The sequence below is a fragment of the Vulpes vulpes genome, unplaced genomic scaffold, assembly GCF_048418805.1.
Source record: "Vulpes vulpes isolate BD-2025 unplaced genomic scaffold, VulVul3 Bu000000656, whole genome shotgun sequence".
Taxonomy (NCBI): domain Eukaryota; kingdom Metazoa; phylum Chordata; class Mammalia; order Carnivora; family Canidae; genus Vulpes; species Vulpes vulpes.
The window spans coordinates 174,455-195,509 of record NW_027325677.1 but is presented as its reverse complement, the minus strand read 5'-3'; the positions used below and the strand labels follow the sequence as shown (position 1 = coordinate 195,509).

At 35.7% G+C, this 21,055-nt stretch overlaps 1 long non-coding RNA gene across 1 annotated transcript in view; it reads right to left on the bottom strand.

Annotated features, from left to right (window-relative positions):
* Positions 1 to 13,233, bottom strand: part of LOC140596564 (uncharacterized) — a 40,908-nt gene extending 27,675 nt beyond the window's left edge. Inside the window, exon 1 of the long non-coding RNA XR_011998490.1 lies at positions 13,215 to 13,233. This is a non-coding gene — a long non-coding RNA (uncharacterized lncRNA). The remainder of the gene's footprint in view (positions 1 to 13,214) is intronic.
* Positions 13,234 to 21,055: the final 7,822 nt, after the last annotated feature.

Here is a 21,055-nt window from a genome sequence, read left to right as displayed (position 1 = left end):
ATGGAGATTTTATAACAACTGCTTAATTACATACATGTTCACAGCTTGTTAATATTATTAAATATTTAAAAAGCATATGATATTTAACACCTGAAAAGTCTTTTTTTATTTTTAAGAGCATACTTCCACTTTTAAGAATACTTAATCAATAGTTTGATTTTTTAAATACAGTGTAATAATTAATTTTAAGTGTAAAACACTTAAGAGTTTAAAGGTCATGAAACAATGGGTAGGGAAATTTTCTAGGAAGTAAATATTTGACAATTACGCATTTAATTCATTAAAGTGTCACATTATTATGGGGTTTATTTATTTATGACACTATGATTTAATGCTGATATCACATTATTTTTCTTAGGAAGACAGTATTGAGATTTCATAAAAATTCAAAATATTATACAGTAATTTATGTTTGGCTATATATCAAAAGGAAATGAAATCACTATGTTGAAAAAATACCTGCACTCCTATGTTCACTGAAGCATTATTTACAATAGTCAAGACATAGAAACAAGCTAAGTGCCCATCAATGGATGAATGAAGAAAGTGTAGTGTACTTTCTTAAGCGGTAAAAAAAGGAAATTCTACCATTTGCAACAACATTGATGGACCTGCTTAGGAAAACATTACTCTGAGTGAAATAAGTCAGACAAAGACAATCTCACCTGTATGTGGATTCTAAAACAAACAAAAATCATAGAAACAGAAGCTAGATTAGTGACTGCCCAGTGGTGGAGAGTGGTAGAAATGAAGGAAATGGCTGAAGACAGTCAAAACACACAAGAGGAATAAAGGCTGAAGACGCAATTTACAGCACTGTGGCTATCATTAACCATACTGTATTATATATTTGAAAGTTACTAAAAGAGTAGATTTTTAAACTTCTCACACACACAAAAAGAAAAAAAGTTGTAACTATGTGAGATAACAGATGGGTTAGCTAAGCTTATTGTGGAAATCATGTTGCAGCTTATTCATATATAAAATCACTCTATTGTATAGCTTATACTTGCACAATGTTATATCAATTAATGTCTCAATAAAGCTGAAAAAGATTTTCTTTCTTGGATTTCCTCTCTGAGACACGGGGTAAAATTTATTTTATTCAAACCAACTAACTAAAGTTGTATATATACTATTTGATAGGTTTGGGGAAATTAACTGTTAAAGAATTAAAATGATGTAAAGGAAGCAACATTTAAATAATGGACTGTAACATATGTAAACAAAATGTAAGCTGAAGCAGCCCTGTCTATTAAGATGTATAAAATGTCTGAAAGTTCTATGCCACTAATTATGAGAGTTTAATCTTTTCCCAGTATTTTATAAATTCATAGATAACTTAGGTTCTCATTGTCATCAATGCTTCAGAGAACACTCTCCTAAATTTTTCACTTTATGGATTGAGTTACCTTCATTAATGTGTGCTTTCTTTTTCGTGTCATATTAAACTAGATATGATAATTAGTCACTTCTTATTTGTATACCTTAATGCATTGCCTCTGCATTTGCATACATGGATTGTCAGATCTAATGAAGCATAGTCATGTGATGGGTCCACCAAAGGTAGTCAGATGCCAAATATTTTTTCAAAAATGAATTGACTTTCTAAATAGAATCATTTAGCATTGTATATCTGAAAATTGCCAAAAACAATGATTTAAGTTTTGATACAGATGGCATTAGCTTGAGATTGGGAATGTAAAAAAATAGAATTTTACTTGGCAAGTAGGCAGTTTTGTTTCTTGATGTCCCTAGTATTTCCTGACTATATTTAGACACCATCAAGTACATTTCATTGATCTAATTACATATTTGAGTGAATTCAAGATTCACAACCCAGTATCAGTTGAGTGTGCAAACATATCTAATATTTTTGGTAGGTCCTCATAAATACAAATATTTGACGGTAACTAGGTAATGGGGAGCAGTAACTTACTATGATGAAGCTCCTGTTGAAGATGAAGAATTAGAGAGTAGAGCTTAGATTTGTGTTCCTGCTGGCTTCAGCTGCCCATGTCCTTCTTATCTATTCTCTTTGGCATAGGTCATTCATTCCTAGTGGTAGTTCTCATGGTGGTACATTTGCTTGTATAGAGAATGAATGGTATAGAAATACAGTTTTACTTTTCTTATCATGATTGACCTTTTCTGCCCTCTCAGTTGGATTCCTGATACTTTTCTGACTCTAGTTTTTTAAGTTATCAATGAATATGTTGCTCTAAGAATCAGAAATTTGTAAATACTTTTCATGATTCACAAGACGATGGTATTCTTGATGAGCTCAAGGGTCCTGTTTCTAAGTGTTGTGTGCCAGCAGCAATCTTGCTCTAATGTATGCACTTGTGAGAGATCTGAAGCAGCAGTTAAAGAATTAATTGAAAAAAAAAAGAATTAATTGTTTGCAAATTGGACTAGAAATGTTTTGTGAATGTTGAATTAAGCAAACATAATTAAATATAGAAAAAGTGATGTGAATTTACTTGAAAATATCTAGATTATCTGTGTCAGGATTAGTAGTTCAAAAACATAAACATAGGTTTAATACAAAAACAAAATCTACTTAAAATTTTTTTAAATATTTTATTTACTGAAAGAGAAGGGAGAGAACAGGCAGAGAGAAAAGGTGAGGGAGAAGCAGACTGTCTGCTGAGTGGGGAACCCAATGCAGGGGTGTATCACAGGACCCTGAGATCATGACCTGAGACCAACTTAGATGCCTGACTGGCTGAACCATATAGATGACTCAAAATCTACTTTTTAAATTCTTACTTTCTGGGGCACCTGTGTGGCCCAGTTGGTCAAATATCTGCTTTGGCTCAGGTCATGATCCCAAGGTCCTGGGATCCAGCCCGACCTATCTCTGCTCAGCAAGGAGGCTGCTTCTCCCTCTCCATCTGCCTGCCACTCCACTTGCTTGTGCTCTTTGTCAGATAAATAAATAATTTTAAAAATTAAAAAATAAATTCTTAATTTGTTATTAGCATCATCTGTTAAAACCTAAACATTTATTTTTTGGCATAATTTATAAAGTTACTGAAGTTAAACTTCAGTCCCAAGATAACACATTAGTGTCTCTTTATCTAAGTGTCCCCAAACTTCTTCAGTCATGTGACACTCCTTTTGAACTCCTAAGACATAGTTACCAAGTGAGTAGTGTGTCTTCTTCTTCAGGTTTTCCATTCAATCTCTGTAGAGTTTTTACCAGAAGCCTTACCAGAACCAAACTTTGCAGGAGTCTGGGTTCTACATTCATGAGGTCTTCCCTCCACACTTCTCTATTTTTAACAATATTGGTATCTTCCTTTTTCATTCTGTGGCTTTAGGGATGGTAAGTGCTTTTCATAGCTATCTCCATGATAAATAAAAGTTTCCTTTTGCTTTTTAACTAATAAATTTGTTTCTAATAGTTCTTGAGATTAATTCCTATTAAAACATCTGTTAAAATAACTGGTATGAATTACGTTTACTGACTAAACTTGGATTTACATTCCATTGGCCAAAGCAAATCACATCACAAGCCACACCCAATGTCTGGGGAGTGGGTTTATGTACCCTTCCTCTGCTAAGGAATTCAAGCTGTCACATTGTAATCTATTCGCTGATTTATTTTCCTCTACCGTTATTTTTTTCACCTTTGCATATGCACAGAGAAGAAAGTAATTGAAAATATTTTTGTGTATTGTCTAAGAAAATAATTCAGCATATCCACTGTTTTTTTTTTAACCAGGCATTTATATTTTTTCAGTTTTTTCATTTGTGCAAACTCATTAGGATAGTAACAATAGTTTACATTTATTAAAGGCTTACCAAGTGTGGCACTAATGTCTAATCCTTATTACAATCTTATAAAGTAGGTACTCTTACTTATCTTTATTTTAAAATTAAGAAAACTGAGTTGAGAGATCATAATTAGACCAGGGTTCCATACTTTATTTTAATTTTTTCAAGGTCCCACATTTTAAAATGTGGTATAGCCAGGATTCAGAACCAACTATCTGTTGGTAGAACCTATAAAACACTACTTCAAAATGAAGCCTATTGGAATGAATAGTCACTTGGTTTTAAACATCCATCTAATTTTTAATGTAATTGCATGTTAATAACCATTTAGAAATTTTTTAATAAAAATTATCTGCACTGAAACCATTCTTTTTTCTGTGTACCAGAAAGTACAAAAGAACATGTGCTGACTTATTTCCTGAATTCTCATAGTGATGTGCGTGTGTGTATGTGTGTGCATGCAGCTAATCATCTTAAAATAGATTATTTCAAGCATGTATGGTTTAAAGGATCTTTGAAAGTCACATAATATTTCTCAACATTATGATTTTAGACAACTTTGGAAAGTTTCAACTTAGGCAATATTTAAAATAGAAATATGTTGCAAATTTCCATTTTGCTAAAAGAATCATGACACAAATACAATTCAAGAAAGTCTTGGGGAGTGGATTAGTTATAAGCCTTATAAGCAATCTGATCATTAACTCTTTTCTTTTTACACTGATTATATTTTTGCTTTTCTTTCTTCTTAAGGTTAATATGTCTTGATTATCATTGTGTGGGTGCCTGTGCATGTGTGTGATGTGCGTGATGTGTGTGCATGCGTGTGTGTGCCATATGTGTGTGTGATCACCAGTGGTTTGCTTTTTGTCATTTTGGAATGTCAGGTGAAAGGGAAATGACAGTGGCAGACAAACTATTATATGTGTACCAGAAAGTACACAGAACTGGCATTGACTTATTCACTGAATTCTCACAGTGAGCGACATAAATCAAAACTCCCCATGACAGTAGAGAAAGGCCAGTAAGTTTTGGCAGAAAAATGATATAGGTATGGTTTTCAGAGAAAAAGAAGAGCTTCTTTCCATGCTGCCATCTACAGTAACTACAAGGAGCTTGCAAGTCGAATGTTCCATAATGGGAATTTTTGAGTTAGAGGAATCTTTTACAGTGCTAATAGAGCTGATGATGAGAACTGAATACCTAAGATTGACTGATGAACAGATTGGTTTACATACCCTTCTTTGGGTAGTAATAAGATGTGACATAATTTTTACTGTAAAAATTACTGCTGTAAGAATCCAAGATACTTTTTTTAAGATTTTATTTATTTATTCATGAAAGACACAGAGAGAGGCAGAGACACAGGCAGAGGGAGAAGCAGGCCCCATGCAGGGAGCCCGACATGGGACTCGATCCCGGGTCTCCAGTATCACACCCAGGGCTGAAAGTGGCGCCAAACTGCTGAGCCACAAAGGCTGCCGAATACTCTTTTCTTATAGGGAAACAATAATGAAGTCTGCTTCTTGCCAAAAATGTATCCTATCAATTAGTACAAATGGAACTTCTTTTGTGGACTTATTATGCAGAGCATGTGCATAAAGTGTTATGGAGGATATAGTTATAAATAAGATATATTCTTCCCCTCATGGTAAAAAAATTCAAAAAATTATTTGCTTAAAATTATAGAGAGTAGATTAGAATTCTAAATAAGCATAAAATGCTATAAAAATTCAGAACATAGGGAAGTTACATTTGTTTGGTTATAATTCCGGATAAAGATTTTCTACCTCTATTCGGGCACACAGAGGCAACTAGAAATAGCATAATTGTGTCTGACGAGGTATCACAACATCACAAGTCTTTAGTCAGTCTGACCAATCTCATATACTGGTACTTGCAATACTATAGGCCTCATGCTCATTTCAAACACACACACACAGCATTATCAAGAAACTCACACTTATTTTAAGTCATTCTTGTATAACATCTAATAATAGAGAAGAACAGTGAGTAATATATTTAGAGGTAAATTGAATGAATGAGTTCTAGACATTTTTGGAAAGCTTCAATGGAGCAGTATTACAATTTACTCTGTTTTGACTTACTCTCAAATTCCTACGTATTCATGTGGTAATCTTAAAGGAGTTTTGGTATCACCCTATGACTCACAAAGGACTCGCCTCCTCTAAAGTATATTCAGCTCCAAATTGGATTTCTGCTGTAGCATTGAGTGGGGTCATGTGCCCAAAACCACACTGCTGGATCACTCTGATTTCCAGTAGTTTTCTGTCATAGAAATCTAAACTCTGCTAACTTTCTACCATAGTGACTGGGTAGTACTAAACAAACTAGCTACTTAAAAATAAATAAATAATAAATGAAAAAATATGTAAAAAATATATTTTGCCTGGTTCAGCCCATATCCTATTATTTTGGAGTTGAAACCTTATGTGTACTTGATTGTTAGAGTGGGTCTGAGAATAATATCATACCCCATAATCCTCTTTTCCTTTAATCATAGGTTATTGTTTCAAATATGACCATTTGATCCAAGGGGAATTATTTAATTTCTATTCAAAAACCAACAGAGGGGATCCCTGGGTGGCGCAGCGGTTTGGCGCCTGCCTTTGGCCCAGGGCGCGATCCTGGAGACCCGGGATTGAGTCCCACATCGAGCTCCCGGTGCATGGAGCCTGCTGTATCAATCTGTATCAATCTGATACATTGAATGCCCAAATCTTACTGATCTTTTTTTACCATTTCCTTTTCTCTATGCAAGGAGACTAAATTCCTTTTATTTTAAGAGTCTGGACTGTGTTCATCCATAACAATCATTATTCTTCGTAATATCCAGTTTATTAACTATTATTATTTCCAGAATTATTATTAGTCAGTTTTTAAAATTCCTGAAGGGAATGACTCCAAAGTCTGAACATGAAGGAGACAGCATTTGTACAAAAACAAGAGCAATATTTTGATATTTTATATCAGACAAAATATGGAGCAATATGTATGGAAATTAATTCTTAATGCCAAAAAACAGTCAAGAAGGAAAATGAATTTAAAGTGGGTTGAATTTAAGAATATAGGTAGATGGGATGTCTGTGTGCCTCAGTGGTCTAGTGCCTGCCTTCGGCCAGGGTGTGATCCTGGAGTCCCGAGATTGAGTCCCACGTCGGGCTCCCTGCACGGAGCCTGCTTCTCCCTCTGCCTGTGTCTCTGCCTCTCTCTCTCTCTCTCTCTGTGTCTCTCATGAATGAATAAATAAAACCTTAAAAAAAAAAGAATATAGGTAGATATACCAGAGATTCTGGATTTAATGTGTTAGTTATCCCATGGTGCTTTGGTGGATAACCAAAACCTAATCCAAATGGCATCTATTTTAAATGAATTTGGAGTTCTGTGACTGTTTTGATATAATGTCCTTACATAAATCCCAAATCTAAAAGATACAAGGATGTTTAAGGGATTTATTTGTGGTAATATCTCTTGGGAGGTCTTCAAAGGACCTTCTTACATTTATGTCACCAAAACATCGAAAATTTATTTGTGAGGGAAGCACTAGTGCTCTTGACAGGTTCTGAATTGGATGTCTTCTTGAGGCAGGGGATAACAAAAAGAACAGGACTCTTGACATTAATAGTCATGCCAGTATTCCAGATTGGGAGATGCCAAAGTATAGCCCTTAGTATAGTGATTTTACACCCAATGTGGTCCCTGAAATGGGCAGCAAAGTAGGTACAATAATAATAATACTTTTCATTGTAGGCACCTCTGGTAGTAGCAAATTGACATGGACATTCTAGCAGTGAAATAAATGGACATCATTCAGTGTTATGTGATATTTTAAAATCAAAACCAAAACAAGACAGAAAAGGCACCACCTCATTTGAGCTATCATATTACAAAGTGAAGGTCTTTATCACATTGGAGAGGGAAGACCCAGGTTTTACAAAGTAGGCCGAATCCCTACATAGAATACCAGGTAACAGAGACACAAGTTTACATTATAACTTATAAAAAAAAGAAAAAAAATGTATACTGCTCTGACATATTCTCTCAGGTTGCTGGTTTTGACTGAGTACAGACAAAATAAGATTAAGGCTCCCTTCTCTTCCACTTGGCCTATAATTTAGTAACTCCAACAACACATAAAATTCCTATACAAATTAGGATATTGTATAAACCCTCTAATAATTTATGCAAGGAGAAAAACAGACAAACTTGAAGTTAGGGAGAAAAACTATCACTTTTTCCATCAAATAACAGCTCTCATTTTTAAAGAGCTTCAACTTTGTTACTAAACCCTCAGTAGAGACTGAAAGGGACATCTTACCTATAATCATGTAGTCTCAGTTATGCAACATGATTAGCTGTTATAAGATTCATTACTCTCTAGAGTCAGGCTCCTACAGATTCTAATACCATGTATGTGTTACATAATCACGTAGCTCAGACTCTCGTGGGATCTAATTCTACTGAATTACCACCGCTACTTCCATTCTTATCTATAGCCTGTTAGGGAATTCTACAGAATCAATTGACTGGGAGAAAAAAAAAAATATATATATATATAATTATAACTGTGCACACACACACACACACACACGCAAGATTTATTAACTTGTTAGAAGGAATGATCTCCTTTTGGCAGCTGAGAAGTCTATTTTTGGCAAACTTGAGATCCAGAAGAACTGATGGTGTAGTTCCAGATTGAGAGCTGGTAAACTAGAGACCCTAAAAGAGATGAATTTTCCATTGCAGTCTGGAGACAGGAATATAATGATGTTCCTATTCACATAAGCAAGAGGAGTTCTATTTATTCATGGGAGGGTTCAGCTTTCTTATTCCTCCAGACCTTTATTTTCTATTTATTTATTTATTTACTTTTAAAGATTTTATTTATTTCTTCATGAGAGACACAGAGACGCTGAGAGATAGGCAGGGGGAGAAGCAGGCTTCCCGTGGGAAGCCTGATGTGGGACTTGATTCCAAGACTCTGAGATCACACCTGAGCCAAAGGCAGATATTCAACCACTGAGCCACCCAGGCACCCTCCTCCAGACCTTTAATAGATTAGATGAAGCCCACTCACATTAGGGGAGGAGTTCTGCTTTATTCTGTATATTGATTAAAATGTTAATATCATCTACAACCACCCTCACAGAAATACCAAGAATAATGTTTGACAAATATCTTGGTGTCCTATGGTCCAGTTAAGTTGATGTCTAAAATTAATTATCATAGGCCTGAAAGATAATTGTGTAGGAAAATCCTTTCAGGGGTAGAATTTTGAGCATGGCCTCTGGTTGTTCACTTTGCATAAGAAAATAATTGGTTGAAGGTACAGATACGCATCAATTCATTGATATTAACAATCAGGTGTGCTGACGAATAATTTTTCCAATAACACTAACTTTAGAAACCCTACAATCAAAAAATTAGGGAATAATTTGGTTAAGAAGGAAGATTAATGATGAACTTCTAAAAATTGGCAAAAAACATAGATATTTGTTATTTATATAAATGTTTTCAAACACATACTGATATATAAGAGACTTGCAGTACCAGGTCAGATAAGATTTCTTTTTTTTTTTTTTTAATTTTTATTTATTTATGATAGTCACACAGAGAGCGAGAGAGAGGCAGAGACACAGGTAGAGGGAGAAGCAGGCTCCATGCACCGGGAGCCCGACGTGGGATTCGATCCTGGGTCTCCAGGATCGCGCCCTGGGTGAAAGGCAGGCGCCAAACCGCTGCGCCACCCAGGGATCCCTCAGATAAGATTTCTTATTGTGTGGATGTCAGTCAGGCTCTTTATGTGCCACCTAGTGTTTACTCTGTAGACTCGTTAACAAACTGACAATGGATGCTGGTATAGAATTTGCTTAGCCTCAAATACGTAAGATTCTCGTAAAGGTAAATCTGGCTACCTCAGCTGCTCAATTACCAAATGTCTATAGTGAAGATCAACTAGGAATCCTACGTATATGTTCCCAGAGGGAAGGGTGGAAGTAAGTTCTGGTGGCAGTTTAATGAATGTTTACCCTTTTGAATCAAAGAGTAGTAATCCTTCCCCCTTTGATATTATCACTTACTATAGGTAAGCATTTCCATTCTGTGTCTCTAATTTTCCTGCCCTCAGTCTTACCCACTGATTTATAGAATACATTATTTGCTACAATTATCATCCCATACAATGTTGCTTCTGACCAAGGCATTCACTTTACAACAAAAGAGTAAAGCAATGGACTCATACCCAAGGGAATCACTCACCTTGTTGGGTGCCTCGTTACCCAGAAGCAGTTGGTCCAGTTATATAGTGGAATGGCTTATAGAAAATATCTGGTAGAATTGAAGAAATCTTCTAAATTTTTTTTTTATTTATGACCACAAATGTTTTTTTCTGTCTTAGAAAACAGATTGGAAACTCAATGGTTGAAAGTGAGAATGACTCCTTTCATTATAATCCCTCAGAACACCCTCAAAAATGATTTTGTCTCCCCTCCCTATAATTTACTGCTTTGATGGTTTACAGGTGTTTGTTTCCAAAGGCAGAATTGTTTTACAAGGGCACAGTGATGGTTTCAATGAACTCGAAATTAAAAACAAAACAAAACAAAACTTACTCTTATTGAGTTTCTAATGCAACCAAATTAATAGGTAAAGGCCAACTGTTTGTAGTTACAATCTTAATAGTAAGGTGCAATATAATTTCTGCTACACAGTAGAAGCAGAGAGGATTATGTTTGTCTAACTCATGGGTTCTCAAGGCCACAGCAATCAAATATCAAACATAGCATGATATTTAAGGAATAAAGGTTTGAGTCACCTTACTAAGCAGAGTATCACAAACTTTTGAGGCACTGACTGAGTATAAATGGAACATAGCATGGAAAGTGAAAGAAAGAAGTTTTTAATAGCAACTAAATACCAGTTGTTAAACAAAGACTAGACAAATAATCATATTGTCTTTATTGTTCTGTATCGTATCAGTTGCCTTTTTAAAAGCTTTTCTTTTCTCAGCACGCCATGACTACATCAGTCAGTAGAACTTGCGATTCTTGATCTCAGGATTGTGAGTTCAAGCTCCATACTGGGTATGGAGTATACAATAAATAAATAAACAAGTAAATAATATGAATTTAAAAAGTGAAGACTTTCTTTTTTTCTGCACAATTTTTATAAAGGGTTGATGGAATGACTTATTAATCAGTCTTTACAGGTTACAGGTTCTACAAATTAGAAGGGGGTTTGTGATTACACTAGAAAAGAAATAAAGACTATCTAATGCTATATATAGTATAGCATATGATGAGGATTTCAGGAAAAGAGCAAACACATTGTTACTTGCACATTATCTTTGTCAGTCACATGATCTTGTTGCCATTGTTTGGGAGATAAGCTTGAATAGAAGGCTGTGTACTGGCACTGAGGAAAAGGATTGTTGGTACTCAGAACCATTCTCACCACCTTCCGTGCTCTCTCCTATAGCTTAGAAGCATGTCTAGAAAACAAATTTCCCAGGGTGCTTTGTGGCAGTGCTTTGGTTTAGATTATAATAATATGAGTGACTGTTAGATCTGGAAGGCAGAAGTGAAACAGTTCTATTCTTCCTTTTGCAGCAGAAAGCAAAAGCATGGATATGGTGAATGTGAGAATTTTTAGTGTCTGCTGGCCATTAAGAATCATTCTCTTCAGTGTTACAGCCTGCCCTGCAGCAACCAACAGCAGTGACTTCCCGTACCTTTTGAGCAGGGTTGGAAATAGGAACTTCATAATTCCCCCAAAGCTATCAACAAACCTGAGATCTATTGGTGGTATGCTGTGACCTTTTACTTCTCAGTCCTTTCAACAGATATGTAAGCACTTAATTTGCTGTGCTAAACTCTAAATTGCTTGCAATATTTAAAGAGGTTTATGTTATCCTAATAGAACCATCAATGACAAAAGGTTATAATAAAGTGAATGAGGATTTATAAAGATTTATAAAATAATACTACATGGGCTTCTATGCTCATTTAAATAACACTATGCATGTAACAAAATAATTTCTAGTAAATAAAGGGCTCTTAATATCAGTAATCAAATAATATCAATAAATAAAAGGCAAACATCTACAGAGAAATTAGACAAAAGTTGTTAAGAACCAGTACTTAAGAATGCGGTCATTGCTATCCCCTGCTAATTTCTTCTCTGAAAATCCAACTCAACAAAAATATGCTAAAAAGCAAACCAAAAAAAAAAAAACAAACAAACAAACAAACAACAACAACAAAAACCTCACAGAAAGAAACAACAACAACAAAACCAACAAAGGGGAATAGATAAAGCATCCATGTAATGTTACTTTAAGAAAAGGGGTAATAAAAAAAAAGAAAAGGGGTAATAGGAAAACTTCCCAACAGAGAAAAAACATGGAAGAAAACCGAGACATTAAAGCAGATAAAATTTGAATCCAACACTCCCAACATTAACACAAAAATATTAAATATGTAATCACAACTTTTAGAAAAAAAACACTAAGAACACAGGAAAGAATGGCCAGTAAAGAGGAAGATAAATAGGAAGAAAAGAAACAGAACAGTAGGATACATAGAAAAGTGAAGTGAGAAAACTTAACAAAAGGAAACTAAATTCAAATAAGTAGTGAACAAGTAGTAAAGAAAAGACAGGAACCAAATATATAACATGTGCAAAACTGAATATGTGAAGGAGAAAATCAAATAAACAAATGTTCCGTTGAGTTTATTAGGAAAGATCCATTTGGCTTCTTGGTGAAAAAGAGTATGGCACTTATAAAGGAAAGGAAATAAGATAGATAAATTGAAAATGAAGGTCCAGGTAATCACTTTGGCTGCAATATTCATTGATAGAAGATCAACACTTGCAAAGAGCCTCAAGGAAAGAAAATATGATACAAGGATCTTATATCCAGCAAAGTCATCTTCCAAGTATAAAGTATATAGACAAAACAGTTTTTACCGTAAAATAGCAGCATACATTTTTCATACAAGCCTTTCTGGAAGAAAGGCTATAGTTAGGTAAGAAGTGAATGGAAAGATCCTGGCAAAAGACTGTTAGGGAGAATTTATTTATTTGCTTATTTTTAAAGAATTTATTTATTTATTTATTTATTCATGGGAGACACAGAGAGAGAGACAGAGGGAGAAGCAGGCTCCGTGCAGGGAGCCCGATAAGGAACTCCAGGATAGTGCCCTGGGCGGAAGGCAGGCGCTAAACCGCTGAGTCACCCAGGGATCCTCCAGTGGAATTAATTTAATATATTCAACTAAAAATTGAAATCATAAAAACCAAGGCAGGAATAGGAATAACAGGATAGAATATAAATATTAGATATTCTGATAATATCAAATGAATAAATGAAAACAAAATAATTTGGATATTAAAATAATTCTCTTTATTACCTTATGCACAATAGCTTGCAGTCGAACCTGAAGTCTTTTATTTTTTTTTTAATTTTTATTTATTTATGATAGTCACACACAGAGAGAGAGAGGCAGACACAGGCAGAGGGAGAAGCAGGCTCCATGCACCGGGAACCCAATGTGGGACTCGATCCTGGGTCTCCAGGATCGCGCCCTGGGCCAAAGGCAGGCGCCAAACCGCTGCGCCACCCAGGGATCCCCAAAGGACATCTTTTAAAACGATAAATTCGGGCAGCCCTGGTGGCACAGTGGTTTAGTGCAGCCTGCAGCTCGGAGTGTGATCCTGGAGACCTGGAATCGAGTCCCACGTCGGGCTCCCTCCGTGAAGCCTGCTTCTTCCTCTGCCTGTGTCTGTGCCTCTCTCTCTCTCTCTCTCTGTCTCTATGAATAAATAAATTTAAAAAATAAAATGATAAATTCAGGGACAAAAGCATACAGATTTCATACAAAGATAAACACACAAGGAAGATAATATTAAGTGACGGAGCAGAGGAAGGTATGAGGGAGGAAGAGAATGCAAGATTTTTTTCTCATAATGAATACAAAGGGATGGCTAAATATTTTATTCAAAAGTCTCATTATAAAAATAATCACTTAAAAACTTACTAAATATTAGAGTAGTCATATATGTATATTGTGTATGTAGATTATATATGTATAATATATCAGAAGTTATATATATTTATACTCAAACATAAGCACAAATATATACAAAATCTGATATAGCACAACACTTTAGAGTCACAGGAAAGAAGGAGGGAAAGGAGGAGGAAGAAAAAAGGGGGAAGAAGGAGGAAAGGGAGAGGAGAAAAACGGGGAAGAAGAGGAGAAAGAAAACAGAATAATTCCATAAATATTCTTCTTTATAATTGAGCTTTAATGAATAGTAGGAAACAATTCAGCATTGCTTCCACTCTCCAAGGGTAGGTTTTCTTTGTTATAAACATTGTTAAATGTTTCCCCAGGCAAGTGAAATATTTTAATGTAGAACTATAGACAAAATATAAATGAATATTGGAGGATATGTATCAATGATGAGTTTGAGAACTTGAAAATCTTTTACCTTAATATTGTCTCTCCGAATTAATTATTTAATGAATATTTTATTGTTATCATAAAGAAAAAGAATTGTGTTGGAAAGGGACAGGGAAGGCAATTAGCTGCATGTGATTATTTAAAAAAGAGCAAGTGGTAGGAACATGTGAAGGTATCTTTTTATTTTGATTATTTTCACATATCTGGTTACAGAATCTATCATCTTTTCAGTGCTTCAAAATGCACTAGAATATTAGTTACTGTATACAGGCAGGATTATGTTTTTACTTGTTTGTCTTGTTTTTATAGTTTTCTGCCTTATTCCTAGCACCTAACACCATACCTGATCTGATATATGGTAGATGCTCATTGATAGTTGTTGAATGAGAGATCATTTTTGGAGAAGTGTTCTTGTATTGATTCTTGTTCGCAAAGCTAATGGAAAAGAAACTATCAGGTTAAAAACTGTTTGCGCCTAATAATTATTTTCATCAAATGAAAACACTTCCAGTCATGAGCAAGCAATCAATGCGTCTTTTACCCCTTAGACGTGAAGGGATAAAGAAGGGAACGGCTATCAGAACACTCAGTCGATTAAGTGACCAATTCTTGGTTTGGCTCAAGTCATAATCACATAGGTAGTGAGGTAGAATGGGAGCCTGGCATTCCTTCCCCACACTGAGCCCCACCTCAGGGTCTGAGCTCAGGAAGGAGTCTTCTTGAGGATTCTCTTCCTTTGCTCCTACCCCCACTCATGCTTCCCATGCATCTTCTTTCACTCTCTTTCTTTCTAAAATAAATAAATAAATCTTGTAAATAAAAAAGAGTTCTTTGTATATTTTGGATAATGGTTTTTTATCAGGTGCATTTTTTGGAAAAAAATATTACCCATTCTGTGGCTTATCTTCTAATTCTCTTGATATTGATTTTCATTGAGCAAAAGCTTTTAAATTTAATGAAATTCAGCTTATCTTTTTTTGTTTTCATGGATCTTGCCTTTGGTGGAGTGGTAAAAAGACCTTATGATAGCCAAGGTAATCTAGGTTTTCTCATATACTCTCTTCATGGAGTTTTATACTGTTCTTTTTCACATGTAGGTGAGTTATTTTTTATAAAGGGTACAAGATTTGTGTCTAGGCCTGTGTTTTTGCAGATGATTGCCCAATTTTTCAGCACCATTTGTTGCAGAATCTATCTTTATTGTATTACCTTTTCTCCTTTGTCAAAGATCAGTTGACTGTATTTATGGAGATCTATTTCTGGGATCTCTGTTTTGGCCCATTACTCTATTTGTCTGTTCTTTTGTCAATGCCACACTGCCTTGATTACTATAGCTGAGTAGTAAGTCTTAAAACCAAGTAGCATCTGCCCTCCAACTCTGTTGTTCTCCCTCAATAGTGTGTTGGCTATTCTAGATATTTTGTCACTCCATATAAATTTTAGAATTAATTTTTGATACACATAAAATAACCTGATGGGATTTTAATTGGTATTACATGGACAGCTCCCTCTATCCACCCTTTATATATATATATTTTACATTTTCATAATATTGAATCATCTTGTCCATAAAAATAGAATATATCTCCATTTATTTAGTTTTTGTTTGTTTTTTTTTTTGTTCATCTAAGTATTTCATTTTTTTACTTATTTATTTGTTTATTTATTTATTCAGAGAGAGAGAGAGAGAGAGAGGCAGAGACACAGGTAGAGGGAGAATCAGGCTCCATGCAGGGAGCCTGATGTGGGACTCGATGTCGGGTCTCCAGGATCAGGCCCTGGGCCGAAGTCGGTGCTAAACCACTGAGCCACCTTGGCTGCCCTAAGTATTTCATTTTTGAGACTGTTAATGTAAATGGTATTGTGGGTCTTTTTTTCCAATTTTTTATGTAAATTACAGTTAACCATTCAATATTAGTTTCAGGTGCAGAACCCAGTGATTCATCACTTACATACAATACCCCATGCTCATCAAAAGTGGTCTCCTTAATACCCATCCCCTATGTAATGCATCCCCTGCTCACCTGGGAAGAGTGATCATCAGTTCCTTCTATGTAGCTAAGAGTCTGTTTCCTGGTTTGCCTCTCTTTTACCCCCTGTTCATCTGTTCTGCTTCTTAAGTTCCATATATGAGTGCAATCGTAAGGCATTTATCTTACTTGACTGACTTACTTTGCTTAGCATAATACTCCATAGCTCCATCCACGTTGTTGCAAATGGAAAGATTTCATTCTTTTTATGGCTGAGTAATATCCCATTTATTTATATATACACATTTGCTTATCTATTCATCAGTCGATGGCATTTGGGCTCTTTCCATAATTTGGCTATTGTTGATAATGTTGCTATAAACACTGGGGTGAATGTATCCCTTCGAATTAGTATTTTTATATCCTTTGGGTTAATACACAGTAGTGCAATTCCTTGATCATAAGGTAGTTCTATTTTTAACTTTTTCAGGAAATTCTGTACTATTTTTCAGAGTGGCTACACCGGTTTTCATTTCCACCAACAGTGTGAGAGGTTTCCCCTTAAAATGCAACATCCATTCATAATAAAAACCCTCAGCAAAGTAGGGATAGAGGGAATCTATATCAACATTACAAAGGTCTTATGTGAAAAACCCACAGCTAATATCATTGTCTATGGGGAAAACAGAGCTTTTCCTCTATGGTCAAAAACAAGACAGTGTGGTCCACTCTCACCCATTGTTATTTAACATAGCAGTGGAAGTCCTACCCTCAACAGTCAGACAGCAAAAAGAAATAAAACACATCCAAATTGGCAAGGGAGAAGTCAAACTTTCACTATTTACAGATGACATCATACTCTATACGGAAAACCTAAAAGACTCTACCAAAAAGTTGCTAGAACTGGCACGCAAATTCGGTACAGTCACAGGTTAGAAAATCAACATACAGATATCTGTTGCATTTCTATACATCAATAGTGGAACAGCAGAAAGAGGAATTAAAGAATTGATTCATTTACAATTACACTCAAATCCATAAGATATTTGGGAGTAAACTCAACGAAAGAGGTGAAAGTCCTGTATTCTGAAAACTATAATATACTGATGAAAGAAACTAAAGAGGATGCAAAGAAATGGAAAAACATTCCATGCTCATGGATCAAAAGAACATATATTGTTAACATATCTATACTACTGAAAGCAATCTACATATTTAATACAATTCCTATCAAAATACCACCAGGATTTTTCACAGTGCTAGAACACACAATCCTACAATTTGTATGGAACTGTAAAAGACCTTGAATAGCCAAAGGAATCTTGAAAAAGAAAAACAAAGCTGCAGGCATCACAATCTGGACTTCAAGCTGTATTACAGAGCTGTAGTGATTAAGACAGTGTGGTACTGGCACAAAAACAGACGAAAATCAGTGGAACAGAGTAGATAACCCAGAAATGGATTCTGACAACTATATGGTCAGCTGATCAACAAAGCAGGAAAGAATATCCACTGGAAAAAAGTCACTTTAACAAAAAATAGTGGTGGGAAAAGTGGACAGCAACATGCAGAAGAATGAAACTGGACCACTTTCTTAAGTTCAAATGGATTAAAGATCTAAATGTGAGATCTGAAACCATCAAAATGCAAGAGGAGAACACAGGCAGCAACCTTTTTGACACCAACTGTAGCAACTTCTTATTACATATGTCTCCTGAAGGGAAAGAAAAACAAAAAAAGACTATTGGGATTCATCAGTGTAAAAAGCTTTTGCACAGTGAAGGAAACAATCAACAAAACTAAAAGGCAACCTTGTAGAATAGGAGAAGATATTTGTTAATGACATATCTGATAAAGGGTTAGTATCCAAAATCTATAAAGAACTTATCAAACTCAACACCCAAAAAATGAATCATCCAGTTAAGAAATGAGGAGAAGACATGAATGGACATTTTTCCAAAGAAGACATAGAGATGGCTAACAGACTCAACATCAATGAAAACATGCTCAACATCAATCATCAGGGAATTACAAATCAAAACTACAAAAGATCTCATTTCACACCTGTCAGAATGGCTAAAATTAACAACATAGGAGACAAGTGTTGGCTAGGCATTGTGTTTTCAATTTCAAATTCCACTTGTTCATTGCTGGCACGTAGGAAATCAGTTGACCTTTGTATATTAACCTGTCATTCTGTAGCCTCGCTATACTCATTTAATAGTTCCAGAAATATTTTTGTTGAATTTTCAGACTTCTACATAGATAGGTGTGGAGTGAAGAGAAATTAAGAAAAATGGAGTGCTTTGGCATGTTTCAAAATGGTTTCTCTTCCCCTTCCCTGCTGTAAGCCCCAGGGAATTTTTTTAATGGTATTTATTGTGGGAATCTGATGGAGCTCCTAGAAGTGAATCTAACAGTATTGTGGGAGTTTCTTCTATGACTAGATCCACTTGGAGTTTTTATTTTATTTTATTTTATTTTTTATTTTTAAATGATTTTTTTAAAGATTTATTTATTTATTCATGATAGACATAGAGAGAGAGAGAGAGAGAGAGAGAGAGAGAGAGAGAGAAGCAGGCTCCATGCCGGGAGCCCGACGTGGGACCCGATCCCGGGACTCCAGGATCGCGCCCTGGGCCAAAGGCAGGCGCTAAACCACTGAGCCACCCAGGGATCCCCCCCCCCCCGCTGGAGTTTTTAATCCCCAGAGTTGTTTGCTCTGAGACTCCAGAAATTCAAGTTTTCAAGTACAAGTACAGTTCAAATTTTCATCTCAGGCCTGGTTCCTACAGGTGTTTCCGCTTGTGAGTGTCTGCTCCAGGTAAGCTATGACTCCCTCCTGTTATTCATTCACCTTTCTATATATCCAATCTTGGGATCAGTGATTTTTCCTGTGTCTTCCCCCTCTTAAAGATCTGAGAAGAGTTGATTTTTAAGTCTATTCAGCTTGTTTACTTGTTGTTAGGACAGAGAGTTGACTTCTCAGCTTCCTATGTGCAGAACTGGAAATCACAGTTCCAGTAAGGAAATGTTCTAAAATCGTGGAGATGGTTGTACATATCTCTGATTAGAGAAAGACCAATGAATTGTACATTTTAAATGGGTGAATAGTGTGGTATGTGAGATATAGCTCAACAAAGTTGTTAAAAAATATTTGGATTCTAAACAATATAAATGTTTTGTATGCCTGTGTCCCTGAGGTGTTATACCAGTCTTTGTAGAGAATATGTGCAAACTTTGTGATTTATGATGAACACCTGTTCTCCTGGGTTTCTGGAGCCTCAGAAACTGGTCTTGTAGGCAATGGCTAAATACCTACGTGGTGGACCACCAATAAAAGCCATGGCGTTGTAGGCTCAGGTGACTTCACTGGTAGACAATACTTCAAACAGGTTTCCTCATCTTGTTGCTAGAGAAATTAACCATGTCCTCTACTGAGGGAGAACTTTTGGGAGCTTACACCTGGTTTCCTTCAGACTTTGCCGCATGTACTATTTTCCTTTAATCATTTTGCTTCAAAAAAATCACTTTGCTTTTGGTCCATTTGCTGTAATAAGCCATAATTATGTGTACAATAACTTCTGAGCTCTGTGGGTTCTAACAAATCACTGAATCTGGTGATAGTCTTGGAAACGTCTGACATAGCTGCTTAGGGAAAGTCTTATGTAGAGATCAGCAGCACTCTTCCTTATCTGGAACATGTAAGTGCAAAGATTGTAAAGATGTGAAAAGGGAGTGTGTAGAAAACTCATGCCTATCTTTAATCCTCACTTGAAAGTGACACAGAGATTGGAAATTATATGGTTCCTAACTGCTGGACAGGGCATGTTGGCAATGTAAGGTAAAATATGAACTCTGGTGAGTGATGCTGTCAAGAAGAGCAAATGTTTTTACGATTTGAAAAAATATTAAAGTAGGGGATCCCTGGGTGGCTCAGTGGATTAGCGCCTGCCTTCGGCCCAGGTTGCGGTCCTGGAGAACCAGGATCAGTCCCGCATCAGGCTCTCTGCATGGAGCCTGCTCCTCCCTCTGCCTGTGTCTCTGCCTCTCTCTGTGACTATCATAAAAAAAAAAGACCAGGACACACCCCAGTGGGAAATCCGGCTCAGCGGACCAGCGTGACTGTGCAACTTTCTGCATATGCCATGGGCCACTGGCCCCTATAAAGCTGCTGCGCCTCTTAGCCTCGGGGCCCAAGCCCTGCTCCGCTGCGTCGGGTGCACTTGGACCAGGCTCGAGCGTGTAAATAAACCCTCGTGTGATTGCATCGCTGTCGGCTCCTTGGCCGTGTCTTGGATTCGCAATCTTGGGCACAACATAAAGGTGTAGATTAAAAAAAAAAAACAAAAACAAAAAAAAAACTTACAAAGATACACAAAATAGGACAGTACAGGCAATATAACAATAGGAGGAGGGCGGGTGTTGGAGGGGAATGGGTGACGGGCACTGAGGTGGACACTTGACGGGATGAGCACTGGGTGTTTTTCTGTATGTTGGTAAATTGAACACCAATAAAAATTAATTAAAAAAAAGGAGGTAATTAAATAAATGTATATATTTAAATATATGTAATATTATAGATGTATATATGCATCTACATATATACAATATGTATAGTAAGTATATAGAATAAATATATGTATATATATACAAATAAAATGTATGTATGCATTCAAATGTATAAATATATATCTAAATACATGTATATATTTATATATGATTTTATATATTTATATATAATTACTTATATATAAGTGAGTAACTCAAAGCAAAAAGATAACTTGAGAAAGAAATATACATCAATTGTAGCAA